Genomic DNA, 20440 nt, shown 5'->3' with positions numbered 1-20440 from the left:
CCTGATGGGAACGAAAACATTGGAAGATGCTTCGATTAAATATTACATATCATCTCAATTGATCAAGCACATCTGCATGAAATAATAGTATTGTACCGTACTGTATGAAATTTGTCGTCGATGTCTATCGGCTGTATCTCAAAATTTCAATGCGTGAATGATGTTTCATCAACGAACACATTATCCTCGTCGCTTCAAAAATTGTCTTTGCATATCAATGAAGGGAGCAGGTGTTTCGTTCTCTTCACGGCTGTCGCGTGGCAATAGTAGGAAACGAAACTAAAATGACGAAACTAAAATGACATTGGAGTATGAGCGGCACTTTGTTTCCCTCTCTGTCTCTCGTTCTGTTATCTCGCATTCTCAAGAGATCAAGGAAGCACGTCGAATTGAGCCTCGCGCTTCTTCTTTGCCACGAGTCTCTCTCTCTCTCTTTCTCTCTATCTCCTTTTATTTTCTCCTCTTCTCTGCGACGCAACTTCCTTCTCTCTGTTACTCCCATTGAATTCCCCTTCATGTCATCTCTCTCTTACTTATAGCAACCCTCCTCCATCTCTGTCCTGTAGATTTCTTGAGGAACGAGAACTGCCATTAGAAGCACCCTGCTCCATGTAATTTGACCGCGGACAATGTGGACCACACGAAGCGTCTTGCTTACTTACATGCTATAGAGGTTCTCACGGTGAATTTTTATGTAAATTTTTTAATCCTTTTATTATTATGACGAAATTAGAACCTGATCCTACCTATTTTTCAAGGTCTAGAGAATCTGAAAGAAATAATAACAATAATAATAGATTCTCAATAAACTTACAATAATTAAGGAAGTAAATAATGCATTACATATAAATTATGATAATGAAAATTGATGATCTCTCTTAATAAGAAAGTTATTTGATTCGTTGAGTCCACAGCGTTAAAAATACATGATAATCTACAGTTTTTTTCTTATATAGATCAACAGGCGCCGGATTTTTTGACTTGAAATTGCGGCAGCAGGTGCACGTATGAAACACGTTTCAATGTAAAATTTCATGATGTGCATTATCCGCGTTACATTGTAAAGACAGGTCAAGCGTACAAGCGTGCACATTTACGATATCTGAGAATCTCAATCTTTTATGAGCAAAATGCTACAAAATTATAAATCACGATATAATGAAATAATCTTTATAATCAGAACAGAGAAAAGTAATCGTTCGTAAAGTAAAAGTTTGTAATAAAAGTTCAAACAAGACATGAAGAAATAAATTGAAAAATTTAGATAGATAATTATAGAGAGTGTATTTTACAATTATAAGTATGTGTATAATGTGTACATAATTTTGATTATACTGTTTACTGTTAATTAATGTTAACTTTAAATATTCATATTTATATATTGAAATATATAATATTGTATACTAGAAGGCAAACAAAATTAAAACTTCACAAATAATATTAAAACAATGAAATTATTAAAACAATGATTTGAGAATCACTGTGGACAGATGCTACTTCTCTATGCAGAATAAATCTGTGCTGTACGGTTCATCATCGCATCATCTTCGAAGGAAGTTTTTGCAGGTGAATGTTAATTATCAGTGTAGACTTTGTTGTTATCACTATTGATATCGCAGTGATATTATATTGTACTCATTGAAATTCCTCTAATCATTAAAAGAATTATTTTTAATTAATCAAATTTTAATCGCAATTATATAATATTAACGTTAATAATAACGTATTGTATTTTTTCCTACTTTATATGTATTGAAAATTAAAAATACTTAATAATATTAATTTCATGACAATTTAATATATACATTACCACAACATTACAAAACGCGCACTATGCGTGGATTATAATTAATTTTTCTTTTATTAATATAATCCGAGTAATATAATTCGAGAAAAAAATATACATAAATATATATAATAGACTTTTATCAATATAAAGTAATACAGAGTGCAACGTTAATACAATCAGTATCGCGGAAAAGAGGCAACAATAGTTGCGAATATTGATTTAACATATCTTTTTTAAGAGTGGATATTATGTGCGAGATAGAAAGGCGTTTTGTAGTTATAGAAAAAATATGATGCAGGTGTTGCTGAATCATTATGATTTCCATCACGGTACAACCCTTTTATTTGGGCACTCAACGCGCTCTTGACTTTTCACGATGAAAAATAAACTATCCTAATATAAAAAAAGTTCGAAGCTATTAGAAGCTAATCACGTTTTTGATCGATTAAATCGAGGTATAATAAATAGACTGCCGCGATCGATTGAATCGAAATGAGATTCTCTTAGTTGGAAAACACAAATATTCTCATAACCATATATTTTTCCTGAAATTACTGATATCATCCGTAATTATAAGATCGGTTGGATTATTGAGCTACAGGTTGGAACGGGTGGAAAAATTCTAAACTAAATCAATACGAGTGTCTCTCTATAATTTACTCGAGCGGTACATTAGAAACGAAATTTAATTCCGTCCTACAAATGCAAGAGAAAATGGATGCCTTCATTGGATATGGCCGGACGGACAATGTAATTATAATTAAATCGGATAATTATTCATTAGCTTCTTAATTCTACCACGGAAATAAATCACTGCTGAGCGAAACCGAGCCGCTATACTATGCAGCCTTCTGTGAGGTAATCAAGGGTGGTCATCTTTTATCGCGTATGATCGTGTTTTCATTAAGGGAATCATTTTGTATGGGGTGGTCACAAAGTAATCAAATATGCCGCACAGCATGGAGGTCCATGTCGCGATTAATGAAGCCACCGATTGAATCACTGAGCAAAGATAGAGGTCAGTTTTTGACCGATTTTCAATTAGGACACCCGAATACTCTTCAGCGGTTCTCAATTTATCTATTATAATTTAAAATTAAAATAAAAAAAGAGTATCTTATTTATTAATTTTACAATTTAATTATTATTATTCTAATTTAGTTTTTAAATGTATTAATTTTGACATTATTGGCTTGTCAATAATTGATTTGAAACTAATTATATTATAATAATATGTAATACTATTTAATAATAATCATAATAAAATTTTTTAAACTTACAATTCTCTCGCAACAAAAAATTTAAGAAAAGAGCAAGTCAGCTCTTTGCTTTTTAGAAGGGCTGAACGAAATATTCATTAGAGTTCACACATACATATCACTCGCAAAATATTTTTAGTTTTTTTCAATGGACCACCTCGATTCTACCGATATAAATTGCATAGAGGACTTTAATGAAATGAAACTTATATAATCAATTCGAATGCTAATTGTAATTATAGGTGTATCAGATTCTGGTAATTAAGAAAATGGCATCTGATAACGTTACATGGACATGATTAAATAATTAATGACACAGGCATTAACGAATCTGAAATTATAAGACGTTCGTAAAATTATCTCGCATTTATTGCTCGAATTGGTTAAATACCGAACGGCTCTGTAGGGCAAACTAATTATAACAAAAAAAAGATCGTTTTTTACACATGCCTTTCGCGTAATTTAAGAACACTATTTACGTCTATGTCTTCAAGATAATTTTTTTGTAATTAATACTGCTTCTAATTTGTACGCGAATTTTTAAATACGATGATGGAGCAGTTGCTGGTCGTGATACTAATTCGATGACGAGTTCGAGGAGAACATGTTATCTCAAGTATTTTCACCGCGATAATAAAATTTCGTGTGGCGTGCTCACTCTTGCATGGAGATCTCGTGAATCGCGACGGCCTTGCACTCGCAAGATCACGTTCCTTCATAGTGGGGTCAAGACCTCAGCTTCCCACAGATTACGACGAGGAATGCTCAGCGGGGAATGCCATTACATTCGCGATCGCCGATCTTTATGATTCCATCCAGCCAAAAAGGTTGGGCCAATTTTAAAGCCACCTTTCGCATTTCGAGATCTTCACTGATGGCTACGAATTATGCGAAAAGCCAAGATCAATTTGTACTTAAAATGCTGATACAGATTGAGATTTATTTTTCATGGAATTGTTGTCTAAATAATTAATTTTTATTTTTCAAAAATAGGACAAATTTTTCTAAAGAAGGATTTTAATAGACAAAGATCCGATATTGTTGAGGCATTTTTTCAGACTTTGCATTTTCTTTTGCTGACTAGATTTTTTTTATATCGAGACAGTTCATATAGTTCTCCACCTAGAAGCAAGCAAGGTTACGGGGCACGCGTTATACGACCGACTCTTAATTGGGTTTGCGCCTCGTCGCAACGTCAAAGTTAATCTGAGGCGCGTTTACGATCACAAAAAACTATCGACTGAAATTGGAGACGCGCCTATTAGTCGGCCGGCATACCTAGTGGCGATAGTCGATAGGATATTGGCGGTAGCCGATCAAAAGCCAGCCAATAGAGTGTATAGTCGAACTTCTTTATTTTGGTCCAGTCATCGAACTACTTCGCGGAATGAATTTCCACTATAGGATTCGTCTCGGTGATAATCCTCTGGTAGCTACCGGTTATTGCCAAAAATATCGAAGCTCGAGCGGTAGACCGATACTTTAGAACCACCTTGGCATAAGACCCTGATCTAATTCCATCGAACCAACATGCTGTTAAATAATCCCTTAAATTTATTCATTAAATCAAATATATAAAAAGCTGTTATATATATGACCTTATTTTTATATAATAAAAATTTGAAATTTTAATCCCTAAACAAAGGAATAAAAAAATAACATATGGATTTTGAATTAGAAGCTTTAAAAATTTCTATCACTGAGGAGGAACATATGTCTCATTGAAAAAAAACAATCTTAGAAATCGATGGTTCAGTTTTCGATCTCCTAAGTTACGATGAAATCTGTGAAGAAAGCAAGCGGACCTTTATGCGTTCTGAAACTGGCTTTGCCACACTTTAACGCACCTACCATTTTCCTCGCACATAACTTAGCACGGTGGTAACGCCTATGCCAACTGACTTACGCCGAAAAATTATGATTTTGATTCTTGAAGCAGGTATATGCGCGCGCGCTCCTTTCTTCTTTTATTCTATTTTCTTTTCGATTGCGCTTGCGTATAGATCGACGATTAGTTGTCACATAAAGTACGGAAACGCTTTGTTTGGATCCACTTTAATTTTCCGAGGATATCGCGCCGTGAAAACATATCGTTTGCGTCATATATTTCAATCGGCGGCTGGCGAGAACAATCTGGCGCTTCTATTATTTGCGAGGTGGAAAGTAATATGCTATAAATAGCGATAACATTTGAAAGAAAAGAAATGGGTTCGTTCTCGTGCGATCAGACCGATATTTTTGTGAAAGAATCTTCTATTAATTTTCACTGTTCAAATCATTTCCTGGCACTATAAATCTCCAATTTTGTATCAATATATTTTACATAAATTGCACATTCGCTAAGACAGCAGGGAAGAAAATATATAATATATGATATAAAAATATAAAATATATAATATCATTTATGCAAAGAAATTGCACATCGCTGCTATTAATGCAATTTATTTATAATTATATATATCGAAGTATTTCGATCATTTCTTAATTAACTAAATAGAGGCACACTATTTTTTCATATTATGTCGATATTTAAGAAAAAAAATTTTTTTTAATATATCTTGCACATATATCTTGATACTTACATGAAGTTTATTAATAGATAATGCAACTGTGAGCTCGTCTAAAGTTTTTTTATACGGCATACATCGCGTCGATATTTCTAATGCCGCACAAAAGAATAGCAGGTTGCATCGCGAATCTCTAATTTCGGGCCGATTCATCTGCGGCAGATCTCTCTTTTAGTCTAGGATCGATCGCCGCGAAGATTCTACGGATCCCTTTTATGCGGTGAGCCCGCGGATCTCGAGGCGCGGGCATCAAAGGGCTCCCTCTCGCAGGGACCTGTCTGTAATTACAGACACAAGGCGTGGCCCCGTGGAAGAACAATAGGGCCGCTCTCCCTTCGTCTCTTTCGGTCTCTCTGCCGACGCGATGGAATCTCCGATCTCCCTGCTTTCGGGCCCTCTGCGATCCCATCTCGCCGTGGAATATCGATCGCGACTATCGATCGCCGATAAAACGATTTTAGGCGCTAAGGAGTTTCCATTCGGACGGCATACATTAAACCAAATGGGTCGACCCTTGCACCACCCAGCTCGCCACAAGATTATTTGTCGGAAATGCTGTCTGGACATTCGCAAAAGATCTAGATGATTTCACTGTCTTTCGATAACTTAACAGTTTCCTCATCTTTCTATAACAATTTCTCTCTAACAAAATTTTTATTGTATTCTCATATTATAAAAAAAGAGGCTTTCTAAAAGAATAACAGATAGAGAAGGAGGGAAATTTTTTAATATATATATAATATTACATTTTACATATTATTCTTTACGTAATCTTATTTTTCATTGAGAACAATTAGACAAAATACTAGTATAAATAAATAAATAATAATATAAATAAACTTATATTATGAACTTATATAATGAACAATTTTTACATTGATTTATATTAAGCGAAAATATAAGGATTATCCGTGAATGTGGATGTGTATGGTCTTATTAATTAATGATCTTTTTCTTCGAAGAAAAATTCAAAAATCTTGAATCATGTAAAGCCGGTGTAAGGCGTACTTAATTTAGATACTAATCAAGTGGATTAAAAATTTGAATGAGGGGCGAATGTAATAGATCCCGTCAGTGTGATAATTAATGAACTTGGTCCTGTCTCTTCCTTCTTCATCGTTCTTTCTAACACGATTCTGTTAACGTGTGCAAAAAATTTCATTTAGAGCGGGATGACGTAATGGCACGCCAACTCGCCGATAGCCGATTTGGCCAATTTTATTAGGCAGAACAATGGATTGTAAAAATAGATTATAAAGATAATTAAAAATAAATTATAAAGATAATTAAATAGTTGATGTAGCAATTTGGGAATTAATAACACGATATTCCACGTCTATAAACGTCCACAAACAACACAAATTTATACATATTTATACAGTATTAATTTATTAACGTTCCTGAATTTGTGTCACCTGGAAATCGTTTATCGATTTCAATTTCTCTACAACACTATTACAATCATATTAAATTCATGAAGAGGAATTTATTCTCCGAATTCTTTACTTTAATGAATCGTCAAGTCATGTGTAAAAATTGCCGGGCGATGCGAGATGCAAAAGTACAAAAAGATATACAGTAACAAACAGTACGAAAAAATCGTTATTCTTACATGAAGGTGTTCAGCGTAAAAAAAAGAAACACTAAATTATTATGATGTGATGATATGTGTGTGCAACAGAAAAATATATTCTATCGTAATAAGTAGTCGTGTCGTCTGTCATTACAAAGATTGGATCGATTGGACGAAGCATTCAAAGTTTTGAATTGTTAATTGAGATGAATCAAAAAGTACACTATCTAAATGTTATGTACAAATAATCAAATAATCAATCTAATTAATTTTATATCCAAAATAATATATAAATATGTGTGTGTATAATTATAGATTATATACATATAAAAATTATAATGAAATCTGAAATATACTTTGGAGACATCAGAATATATATTCTGATGTATGTATATATTCTATAATTTTATAAAATAAATCAACAAATGGTTTTCTTTCTCAATTAATTTCTTTGCCTCCATTAATATCATAAATTTGCTTGCATATATAATTTCAGTAAATCACAAATTTTTCTAAAAAGATGTTGAAACCTGTTTCTTCAAGTGCACATATATTCATATGTTGATTAAATAACCATACTTAATCTTCTGATTAATATACAGCAAATATATAACTAATATGATTGAAAATAAATATAGCCTGAGATATATGATTTTTTTCAAATTCCTTATATCGATTTCAGGTCGAAAACAGAGTTCGAGCAGCGTTCAATCAGTCCTCATGTCTCCGTTAACGTCTAATTTAGCTGCGTCGAGCAAACGAGCAATACAAGCGCGACTTTATGCAGAGCTTGAACGTTGAATGGTTTGTATTACTTATTCGTCTTGTTAACTGCTCGACGTCACGCGATAGCTCCTGCTTTTCGATCGTAAAGAGTGCAGCCAGCAGCAGCATCGCCATTTCCAGACTATATTCGCCAACACCTGCTCCCTCAGATTTTTCGAACAGCCTCCATTAGCCAAGCGAGGGCGAGTCATCGCGGTTTATTGCAATAGTTTTCGCATCGTAAGATCCTCGTGCGTACGAGCCATGTCACACTGAGAAAATGGTATCGGTACTTATTGATAGTATCACCTGTCCCAATTAGCTCAAGTAAATGTTCCGTTAAAGCCTACGTAGACGCACGCAAATGTTATATATAATGCAGTATTTTCTTGCTCGCTAGCATTTCCACAGCGAATATCAATCATAACTATGTAGATGAGAGAGAGAGAGAGAAAGAGTTAATTAATTTCAATATAAATGGATATCGTAAAGGCATATTTCGAAATGCAGCTGGTATATCCAGTGCTTTACGGATTGTAATTTTCAAATATTTTAACGAATTTCTTCCAATAATGAATTTTTTATTACAAGCAAAAAAATATGAAACTTATGTGCTTTTAAAATTATTTGTAATTACATATTAATGTCCCGTAAGAACACCTTCACTTTCTTTTTCATTCAAATTCATATTTTTATATTTTGATTAAGAATACGAAATGCAAATATTTCCGGATTATTTCACAAAATTCTGACCGGTCGTTTTCTGCAGACGATTTATTGTCGGTTTACTGTATTGTAGCGTCCACGTGTAACGGGATGAAAAAACAGTGGCTCAGAATAATCTCCTTACGTAGGTAGCTTCGTAATAACGGCTAAATAGGATCTTTATATTCTTAGCCGTGAGGCAGAGAGACTCACTCCTCAAACGAGCGGCATCAGGTAAGAGAAAACAGAATGAACGTGAAAGGAGGAGCGGGTCCAAGGTGGAGGAGAGTGGGATACTGCACAGAGGAGAAGGTGAGTAGACAGAGGGGGTGGCTAAGGCGTTCGAGGCGAAAAGAAACGAGAGAACGCGCGGCCAAAGTGAGCCTCATTTTAATTAGTATCAGCTGGTGCGACGTGTACTTAACAACTCGGTGTAGAGGAGCTACGAGCGGTCAACCCTCTCTCCATCTGTCTCCTTCTCTCTCTTCTTTCTATCTCTCTTCCTTTCTCTCCGTCTTTTCTCGAGCTGAAATTCCTCAAGAGATGTTTTATTCAGAGACACCGCAGGCCTCTGCCAAGGTAGAAACGAACTGCTGCCCTTCCACGTCGTGCTGTTCGAATGCGGCGGCGCTCAAGTAGCCGCTACCGCAATTTGCATACAATCCACACTGATTCGGCTGGACCGCTGAAGAGGAACGGGAGGGCACCCACTTGCCCTTATCTCAACGTGCCCTTGCCTCAGCGCCACCACCTCCGGATCTCCCGTGGCATGGACCATCTCGATAGATGAATGTTTCAGAGACCTAATATCAGTAGTTTTCTCTCTTCATAATTAATGTTATCACAAGTTTTGAATATTTGATGCACCGGAGAGAGTTACGTTCCGTTGGTAGACCTCAAACTGTCTTCCGTCCGCAAATCTTTTTACGCTCGCAAAACATGGAGGTTGAAAAACAGACGCCGCACACACAGCTGCAAGTAAGAATGTCAGCTACAGCGAAAGACGCGTTTTTGTGCCGCGTGGACATTTTGAAACCCTCTTTCCTGCAACATTATATCCACCAAGCCCACTTAACGAACGCCGAGCGCACTCGAGTGCAACCTGTTGTTTTTACGTTCCATGCACCGCGGCTCTTGTCAACAACCAAAAGACAAAAACGTCAACTATCGCAACAGGTTTCTCATGTTTTCGAGGACATGCCTCCTTGTTTGAGAGGCTGTTCAAGGTTCCACTGTGGCATGAAAAAAATTACGTTAGCGTATCTTTAATATTTGACATAAAGTCACGCATGAGTACTCTCTAAATTTCTTAGAGTGAAATCTAACTCCAAACGAGTGAATATTCACTCCAAGTGATAGTGAAAATACTGCCACTCGTAATTAGTGAACATTCACTTTTCACAAAAGTGAACTGTTTAACTCTGAACGTAAAGTGAATGTGTCACTCGGTTTGAAGTGAATAATTCACTCAATCAGAGTGGAGTCATCACTTTCGTCAAGTTATTTTTCACTCAATTACAAGTGAACAGATTCACTCTTAGGAAGTGAGATTCTAAGCCGTCTTTTACTAATAATAAGATAACACGTTACGTATATGACGTGAAGCTTCGATTAGTTGAAATGAGAAGCAATCATTGCTTTTTACTTGAATTAATCGAAGCTGAACATCGCACACAGCATGTTATCTCATTGTCGGTGTAAAAGCCGATTAACCTCCTTTTTTCTTGTCACAGCTATATAAATATATTTAACGTTACACACACAAAAATATGTTTACATTTCGAAATATGTTAAAATAAAAAGATATATCCCTAAGAAGTTACTTTAATATGTCTTGTATACCAAGTACACGTGCGACGAGTTGGTAACGTCGCGAGACAACGATACGACAGTGTTGCTAATGGCGGACTCATGCGCGTTTCACATGCGCTTTATTCACTCTTCATGAGTGAAAATTTTCACTCTATATAGAGTGAAAATGCTACATAGAGTGAAAATATTCACTCTACAAAATAGAGTATACATATTTACTCTATTTTGCAGAGTGAATTTTTTACTCTACAACAAAAAGTGAGAAGAATTCACTCCTATGAGTGAAAAATCACTCTAACTAGAGTGACTTGACCAGTCACTCAATTTTTCGAGTGCATTTTCACTCTAAGAAATTTAGAGAGTATAAATCATTCTGTAATATATACAATATAATTGAGAGGGAGATTTTACATCTACTATATTTTTCCTCTCTTTCTTAAAAGGGGGAGATGTATATAATTCTTCTATAAAATGCTTCAAATAATCCCGTGCAAAAATATATAGATTTTATTTTCTCGAATTTCGCTGAATATATTTCATTGTGGTCCATTAAAACATTGCTGATATTCACAGGGCATATCGCCTTCGAAACGCACGCAACGTCCGCTAAAGGCGACTCGCAATACCTCGGCTACTGTTTCGCAATTACAATCACTCACATCTGCTTTACTTCTTAGTCGCCGACTACCGCCTTTTCCTTGTCAGTCCCGCGGGAATTTATCGCCGCAATGAAACGAATACTCCGTAAGACGCGTCCCTCACGATCTAATCAGGCGACGTCAAAACTGACCCGAGAGGTAAGACGGGCAGAAGGGCAGCAGGGTGCAAGAGGTGGCGTGCCACTTATGCATTATTCATTTGCGCAGCACCCCGAAGGGCTACTTGCTCAGGATTGGATTTTGATGAATTTAATCTCGCATTTGCTCAGGGCTCGGAACGCGCTGAGTGGGATTAACGAGTCGCTCTGGGTTTCGTTTGGTAGGGCTTTGCTGGCCGAACGAGCGGCCGACACGCAGCGCGCGCAGCTTTCGGCTGGCTCTATGGATCCCTTCACAGTGAATGAAGTGGAAAGGATAATGATACGTAATTTGTCTTCCGTTTCTACTACTTTCTACTACCACCGACGGCAGAACGGCAGAACGGCTTTCAAGCTTTTTGCGCTCTTGACCGAGAGAGGTGCGTATCTCGGAAATAATTTTAACCGCTATGCGCTCATTCCATTGCATATAATGGCTATTATATACGAACTCAACGCACGCGGTAATGCTTATTAATTTCCCTATCTGCTCTAATGAAACAGAAAATTATATTTTGACATAATAGTCAGTGATTCGAATAATGCGATACATTATTACGATTTTATCTCAACCAGCAATGTATTTATATCATTTTCGCAAATTAATTAAAAACGTGTTCTCTCAATATTCCTCTTGTTTCTGCAGTTTACTTATGACTATAAGAGCGCGGACGTCTCACTAATTTTCACCACATGAAATAAGATCTTCGCCGTGGTATGGGCGGTCCTACGAGCGAATTCGTGAGCACGTGGGTGCGGTTTTACGATTTATCCGAGCACCATCAGCCGGGCATTTGTTGTCCCATGTAAATGCAACTGTAACGATAGTCCGCGCCGAATGGTTATCGAGCGAACATTGACGCAAAAAAGGCGCGCCCAACGAATTGTTCGACGGACGAAAAAAAGTTGGACGCTTCGACGCGAGGTCGTAATTTGGACAGGTATAAATCTCGTCCGGCGACAATAGTTTTTTTTGTGGAGCGCTGTATTTATAATGCATCTCGGTATCTGCAGCTGCCGCGTACGTCTCATTAATTAAGCTTCTCGGTCCCACCTCCCTCGTTCCTCTCCTCGCCTTCTCGTTGTCCTTCGCAGCGCGTGCAAAACATTCTTTCTCTCTCTTTCTACCTGTCTCTCTCTCTCTTTCTCCACCTACATTGTGACTACTGCCGCGATTTCACCAATACCATCGAGATGCAAGTATAAATTGTAATCGGACGATCCTTGAATTCCGCTCGCGAATCGAGTCTCTTAATTCACCCATCTTCGTTTATCTCGAAGCAGTTGTTTGAATATATTTCTTGGAATACATTTAAAATCTATGTGAAAATTACGACAGGATAGACAATTACAGTTATAACGGGCTATTATTCGCTTCTTGTTCAGCGAACAAGTCCGGATAGCAGCTCGTGCATATTTCATCTTTTCTGCTTTATGAATATTTATCGAAATAACTGTACGCCGTCTCGTTCTTGTCTGATGCGCGCGCTCGTTGAAGAATGCAAGGCCGATTATACTCAAGCGTACAAATGTGAAACCAACCTTTGCGATAATTATTCGTTTCAAACAAGACGCTGCGAATTTTCGAGGGGTCGAACAGGGAGATGTCATGAAAGAGGAAGAAACAAGAAGAGAAAGACAGAGCGATAGAGAGAGAGGGAAGATTTTATAAAATGGCAATAATTTCATTGCGTTCTACCAGTGGCTCGCTGACAGGGAATAATGATGGCCTTAAACACCACAAGTGATAGCCTCGGAGACACGATAATACCATACTATTACGTCCCCGTGTACTTTATGCGACGTAGTAACATACGCGAAACACTGATTTTATTAGAGATTGAGCATCGTATTTGTCAGTCAGCGGATAACGAACTGCCATTTCCGTTAATAATAACCGCGAAGAATCCTTCGGAGCTTTTTCATCAGGCTATCTCTTCGCCGACAGTATATAAGAATACCTCTGAATGCAAGTTTTCAATATTATCATTACTTGTTATCCTGCTAAGAATCGCACCGCAATCTATCTAAGAATGTTGTAAAACATACCACGGCGATATAAATACAAATATCTGTTAAGCTTTATGTGTTTACCGACACCGTGGCACTTGACAGTTGTCTACAGGAATTTCAGTATTAATGTAATAAAATGAAATTTATTGATCGTTATAAGCCACGCCATAAAAGTTTGTTATAGCAAGAAGGAACAAAATTTCTCATGTTTCTTAGATGTAATATTTTTCAAAGAGGATTATAAGTAAAATAAGCTTCCACGAGAGAGAGAGAGAGAGAGAGAGAGAAAGAGAGAGAGAGAGAGATTCTCACAAATATTCATCTAGTAACGAATATTCGCGGTTATAGAATAGAATACAAAGTTGCATTCACATCTATAGCGAGTTGCGAATGCAATAACTGATTGGTAAAACGTCTCATATTTTATTCGCGAGTTGTGATTGCTGTTACAAGAAGATTGTGCTACAATTCACCTGGATAGTCGCGTCTGTCAAAACTAAATCATTTTTGTTCGATCTCGTTTGCTAGTATTCTTGGCACAGCTGGACGTGAAAGACCGCATGCAAAATCACTGAATATGTTCTCGCATATGTAAGAGATAAATTACGCCTGTTACTCGTCCACGGATGTTTTATGATCATCGATTAATATAATTTTATTGCGGGCGCGTAATATGTGTGTATACTGTTACTGAAGGAGAGCAATGGCAACTTTTGACGACATCCGATGAATATCCGATGAATATCCGATGAATATTCGTCGAAATATGAATGAAAACACGACATTACAGAGTGAGCAAAAAACTAATTTTCGCCCTCAATTAATATCCATTAAATCTAAATTTATCGGAAATTCATAATGCATACAATTACGAATGCATACGATGTACAAATACCTGATATCGCGCAGATCTTTCTTCGTGATATTTTACTCGTTGAAAAATGCGATTCTGAAATGTCGAGCTTGGATGACCGCTAGAGATACTATTGGTCGCAGCGGGAAAAAGCTCGAGCGGCAAGTCGGTATATCTCGCGAAATGTCAGATAATTGGTGAAAGTGCATGGCGGTTATAGACATGCAAGTGAAACCTGCGTGAACCCATGATTACATGGTATTATTATTTATGACGTCAATGCGAGATTCCTTGTAAAGCGGGAGACTCAAAAAGCAATACACAGGCCCACAAAAAAAAAAATTTGTTTGACTATGAATCAGAACATAGTATTCCCATGTATTTTTCGACGCTGAATCCGAATCCGATGTCCGTTTTATCGTATCACGTCAGGTTTAAGGGCAATTCAAGGTCATATCGTTGAAAAGCGCATTAATGAGGCCAAATATTGTATCTTCATATTTTTGAGGTTGCTAAATCCAAATCCGGTGTCCATTTAACCATATCACGTCGAGTTCAAGAGTATATCAAAGTTGAATCACACCCTAACACCCCCCTGCAGGGCAGCGCGCCTTCGCTGGCTTCGTTACTCCAGAGAATCGGAAAATGGATCATTCTACACATCCTTCATTGAGGCAGTTGTCACCATTTCCAGCATCCTCTGGGGCAGCAGGCATTCTATATGCACGCACGCGCGCACGCACGCACACACACACACACACACACACACACACACACACACACACACACACACACACACACACACACACACACACACACACGAACACACGTACACACGCACGCACATACAGACCTCATGCACTCGCGCACTCATGCAAACGCCGGCGTTAGCGTACACACACAAAAGTGTGTGTCTGGTTAAAAAAGCTCAAACACGCTTATTTAATGATTTACTCACTGATTTTTTAAAGATATAAATCGTTACTGAACGTTCCAAAAAATTTATTCTCAGGCCTTTGGGTTGTTTGGGAGTAAAGTCGCTTGGGATCTTAGAGCTCAAGGTTAGACTCTCAGACCTTCAATTTGTCTGGGGGCGCTTTTCAACGATATGACCTTGAATTGCCCTTAAACCTGACGTGATACGATAAAACGGACATCGGATTCGGATTCAGCGTCGAAAAATACATGGGAATACTATGTTCTGATTCATAGTCAAACAAATTTTTTTTTTTTGTGGGCCTGTGATCTTTCCCCTCCTTCCTTCTGCAATGGAATGCCAGTTCGAGCTGACAGTGGCTGGAACGGCAGCTGGCCGATACGCCGCCAAAGTGCTCTCGTTATTGATTTACGTTGATAGCCTCTCTTGAATCTTCGCAGTGCAGCTCCTTCGCCTTCACCTACGTATATCTGCTGCTTCAGTGTAAATAGTGCATAAAATTTTGAACGCACAGACTCGCAGTGTATATTCTGCTTACAAGTCGGAGCAAATTGCCTATATATGTTAAGATTTATAAGTTTAAGACTCGCTTTATATTCTTCTCTTCCGTCTCTCTTCTCGCACCATCGTAAAAAAATCATTATTCTTCTGTTATATTGTCTTGCATATGAAACGTGCGAATCATATATTGATTACAAAACTTTTATGATAAATTTTGAAAACTTGTTGGATAAGTGATGTAAATTTTGAGGAAATCTTTTAGAAAACTTGAAATTAAGTTGCAAAATTTTGTTGATAAAACATAAAAATACAAAACCTTTCGATCTATTTTGAAAACACAAAATATGCACTAAAAATGTGTCAGGATATTCTCAACTATATGTACGCACAGATATATGAATAAATAATTATACGCAGCTGCGATTTTAATTGGCAGGCACGTGCTGGAGAAATTAAGAAGTCTGTCGCATTCGTAAGGACGGAATTTAACGTCTTGGGTGTTCGTTGCATAATTTGTATCCCGGTTCACCGATACGTTTTACGCGATACAATCAGGATGGAAGAGAGGAAAGGAGGACGTTATTTCCTTTTTTTTCTGTTTTCTGGCCCAAACACGTCGACCAAGTTGGTGACGCTCCTCTCGCCGAATTTTTCGAGTTCCAACTAATTACGCGTTGTAAACACGAGCGTCGGGAAATTTATGTACCTCATTTCGTTCGTAGAGATGCCTCGCGCGATCTCGGCTTCAGGTGCACCGAGCAATTACGCAATATTTCCGACTGAGAGTTTCGGTCGTAGAGATGCGCCAACAAGGCCAAGAGAACAAGAGGTAACGAGCGTACGTCGTTACGTCTTCATATCTCATACGCGAATGTCGGACTGGCCCCAAATTTCGAAAATTACGCGGCCCGTAGCTGCCAGCTATCCGATATTTCACATCCGGGCGTCCCCTTTTTTATAGATTCCGCATTAAAAAAAAAAAATAAAACGCGGCTTGTATATCACGATATTATTTAAATTTATATCCATTTTAATTTTATCCGTGAGGCAATTTCCTACTTGTATTTAATGATGAACGTTAGAAAATTATACCGCGTTTCGAGCCGAGCGGCGAGAAATATCAAGCCGACGACATCTTTAGAGCCGATTCCTCGGGCGGAATTTAGCGAATCATAAAATCTCCGCGCCGTTGAATTTATCGAAGGGCGAGGAACGCACCCTCATACATCACGCACCTTTAAATTAGATCACATAATAAATTCTCTTCCCGGAAGGTTGGTAGCAGCATTCTGTATGCATAGGGTAGCCAGTACCTTGCCGAGTTACTTGTTGTTTGCCGCTGCAGGTTCTCGCTGGAGGCAACGACATACCAATTTTGATTCCAAGTGGTAGGACCCGTCCCTCGTATCGCAATGCGCTTAAACCACCACTGTAATCGTTTCAGACAACGATTATTATACCCTGAAGGACCTATAGTTCATGTTACGTGCACCATCAAATTTTCTACTTTTTTAGAATTAATTATTTTTTATAAATTAATTATTTTTTACAAACTAAACATATATATTGTCGAAAAATAGGAAAAAGTAAAACTCGCAAAAATTTGTAAGAGATTTTTTGTTTGCGCCACACAGGTTTCATATTAATTTACCTAAAGCATGTCGGTAGGAAGTTCATTCCTATGTACACGCTCATATCTGCTCAAGTTTCACCTGTTCGTACTTCCTCGAGGTAGCCGGAGATTCCCATTTCGTGCAAAGCCCGTTCCATTGATTTGTGTTTAATGGCGCCAGCGGGTACGCGATGGCGCGTTGTTGTTACCCGCGAGAAAGCTGAATAAGGCTACCTCGGCAAGAATAGAAGCCCCGTGATTAGACCCCATTGTACGGGAGATATTCAACGGCTAAAGTGATAATTTGCGATGCGATTAAGACGTGGGATTATAAACTATGTCGTGCCGTGTATCGTGCGTGACTCATCTGCCATTAAGGTAACGTCCGAATCACGCGAGAGGTGCCGGGTTAATTTGTGAATCGTGTTATCCTTGAAAGCTTCCCTGGAATTATTTCTGGAAACATCTGACGTCCGCACGCATATTTATGCAAGATCGCGACTTCACCGCGTGATGTAAATCCATCGCAGCTTCTATTGTTTCTAGAGAAGATGCATAGATGTTTATAAACATTACTTTTGTTTTTCAATATATTTTTTTTTCTCTTTGGTGGTAATTTACTAACTATTTCTAAAATAATAAAACCAATATTTATAAGTAAAATTTAAATTACAAAATAAAAATTATTTAAGCAACTATCTTTGTTATTATATATTTATATAACAAGCGTTTTTAATAACTGCAAGTGTTAAAGTGTTAAACAAAATTATTTTAATAAATTAGTTTTGATTTTAGACAGGCAAAATACCTTATATTATATTGTAAAATATTTTTGGCTACGAGATGAGACTGATAAATTAGGTGGGATCGTTAGAACTTTGGATCGACCGATGATCGTCTCTAAACGCTGCGAGCAAGCGTTTGAGACTTGTTATTTTCGCCGACATCCCCCTTATCGTTAGCCCTTAATTCGATCGGTTAGCTACTTTTTATTCCTAGAAGAGAGCGGTAGCTCTAGACACTAGAGACAAGAAAGGAGTTGCTGCGCGAGACTTTCACGCGAGCACGTGCGTGACACGAGGCTCTTAGAAGATGGGTCTACATCAAAGTTTCGCCGCCTCTTTTGCCGGATCGCCACGTATTCTCATGACATCTGGCACTCAGCAACCTTGTTTGTCCCGTTGAAGTCAGCATAATTGGAAGCTGCTCAACGAGGACAATCGAGTGGCTTTGATTCTGTACACTGGATTGAAGTGCGCGTTCTAAACATGCCATCTATCACGACAATAATATAAAACTATTTTATATGCCATATTTTATAATATACACTATATTTTCTCAAATTATATATATTACATTTATACTAATTATATATTACATTTGTACAAATAATAAATAATAAATATAATTTGTACAAATAATAAATAATAAATACAAAAACATGTATGATGTAAAAATACACAACTTAGTAACATTGAAAATGCAATATTGCTCGCAAAATTTAAAGGAATTCCATGCACCACTGGCGAAGCATAAAGTCTTTAGAATGACTTATAGAAACAGTTCACAGTTTACTATGGGATTACGCTAATATCACAAGGAAAATAAGGGCACGTGAATTCGCTGAGAAATACGCGCACGTTAAATTACAGGCGCATTTTATATTCGCATCCCCGTAAATTCGTGTTAAGAAGAGCATTCGTGCGTGTCGTTTGGAAGATGCGCAGGAGTATGCGTACGATTAATTCATCAGGTTATGGGGAACCCTTGTCGTAGGGCTCTCTTGAGTATCCTTAAGTATTTACCAAAAACGAGTTCACGTTGCGAATCGCCGACGAACGACTGAGCCGCTCCGAAATTGCTTAACGTTTGCTCTCTGGAGAACAGTTAGAGAAACATTATGGGCACGCAAACATCGAAATCTGCCAAAAAGAAATGTTTCCGTTTTGATCTGAGTGGCTGACTCTGTTCGAAGTTTAAGCTTCGTTTACAGGTGCGTCACGCTATCCTCCGCGCGATCACGCTATCACTGTTATATCAGACTCCTCGACGAAACTGAATCTTGTCGTCTTGTTTATTGGCTCTGACACCTGTGACGGGCACATTTTATTGCCGTATGTAGTACTTGAGCAAGGAAGAAGAACGTCGCAAGAACGGGATAGCAAGACATGAACCGGTTAGACTTCCGAACCTTAAATTTCGATTCCCTTATTTTGATTTTTAGAAAAGATTTTCTGTTACATTTCTTAATATCCTTCCACAAAATATTAATATAATATGCAAAATATGTACATTGTTATATGTATGTAAAAGCACCGTCATTTTCTCTCCTTAAATTTTATTTTTGTACACATTATTTATTCACATGGCTGATTTATTATTCGTCAATGTATTTATTAGGAGAATACACTTTATATTTTGTAAAATATACAGGGTGTCCCTGAACATGAGCTCACGCACTTGTGAGGAGGTAGAGCGCAGTAAATTAAATAAAGAAATCCTATTCCATGTAACGATTTTTGTAATAATAATAGAAATATTAATTATTGAAAGTTCATCACAGTTACTTTCAAGGTCAATTTTAAGATTGACAGAGGCACTTTCAGAAAAAACGTTTGATACAAAAGTTTCTTATTTTTTCACGTACAATTCGAATCTGTAATAAAAAGTACCATGTTCCCCTAAAAAAATTCAATTTCCGATCCAGATGGCGTATTTCCGGTCGGAATCAAAAGTTGAAAATGTCACCATTTGATAGAGCATACCTGATTTACTTAAAAATTGTTCGCGATTTTTGACAAAAGCCATTTATTTTCATTTTAAAAGGGGTATACGGGTGGTCTGGGACACCCTGTATATTATTCTAGCAGGTAAGAAAAATTATAAGGCTCTTAAAATACTATATCCGCTTTCTTTATCGATTGCGATCGCAATACAGCAATCGCGCATTCGGTCGAAAGGGGTCCAATCGTCGACCAGAATAAACTTTTCGCAAGTTTAGACTCGGTTCGCTGAACACGAGCGAATACGAGTGGGTAGCAGTCGTTGCTTTGCGAGCGGGTGAGTCGTGGACGTGACTTTATGCGATGCAAGACTCGGCTTACATCGATGATACATAACGTGGGAGTGCTTGACCGCAGACGAGTTTTATCGTCTCTCGATAAAATGGACAATCGCATTTTAAAGTTTCGTCACAATTTTTACTGCATTTGAGAAGTCGCGAAAATCAAAATTAAAAGTAATCAAAATACAAGATAA

At 37.4% G+C, this 20440-nt stretch overlaps 1 protein-coding gene across 1 annotated transcript in view; it reads left to right on the top strand.

The window, feature by feature from the left end:
* Positions 1–20440, top strand: part of LOC145970897 (uncharacterized) — a 138589-nt gene that overhangs the window by 26301 nt on the left and 91848 nt on the right. The gene's annotated exons all lie outside the window — the stretch shown is intronic.

Source organism: Camponotus vicinus, unplaced genomic scaffold (assembly GCF_025532165.1).
Source record: "Camponotus vicinus isolate PSW18456_S1 unplaced genomic scaffold, iyCamVici1.0 SCAF_4, whole genome shotgun sequence".
NCBI lineage: Eukaryota > Metazoa > Arthropoda > Insecta > Hymenoptera > Formicidae > Camponotus > Camponotus vicinus.
The sequence above is the reverse complement of the archived record's forward strand: the minus strand, read 5'-3'. Positions and strand labels throughout refer to the sequence as shown.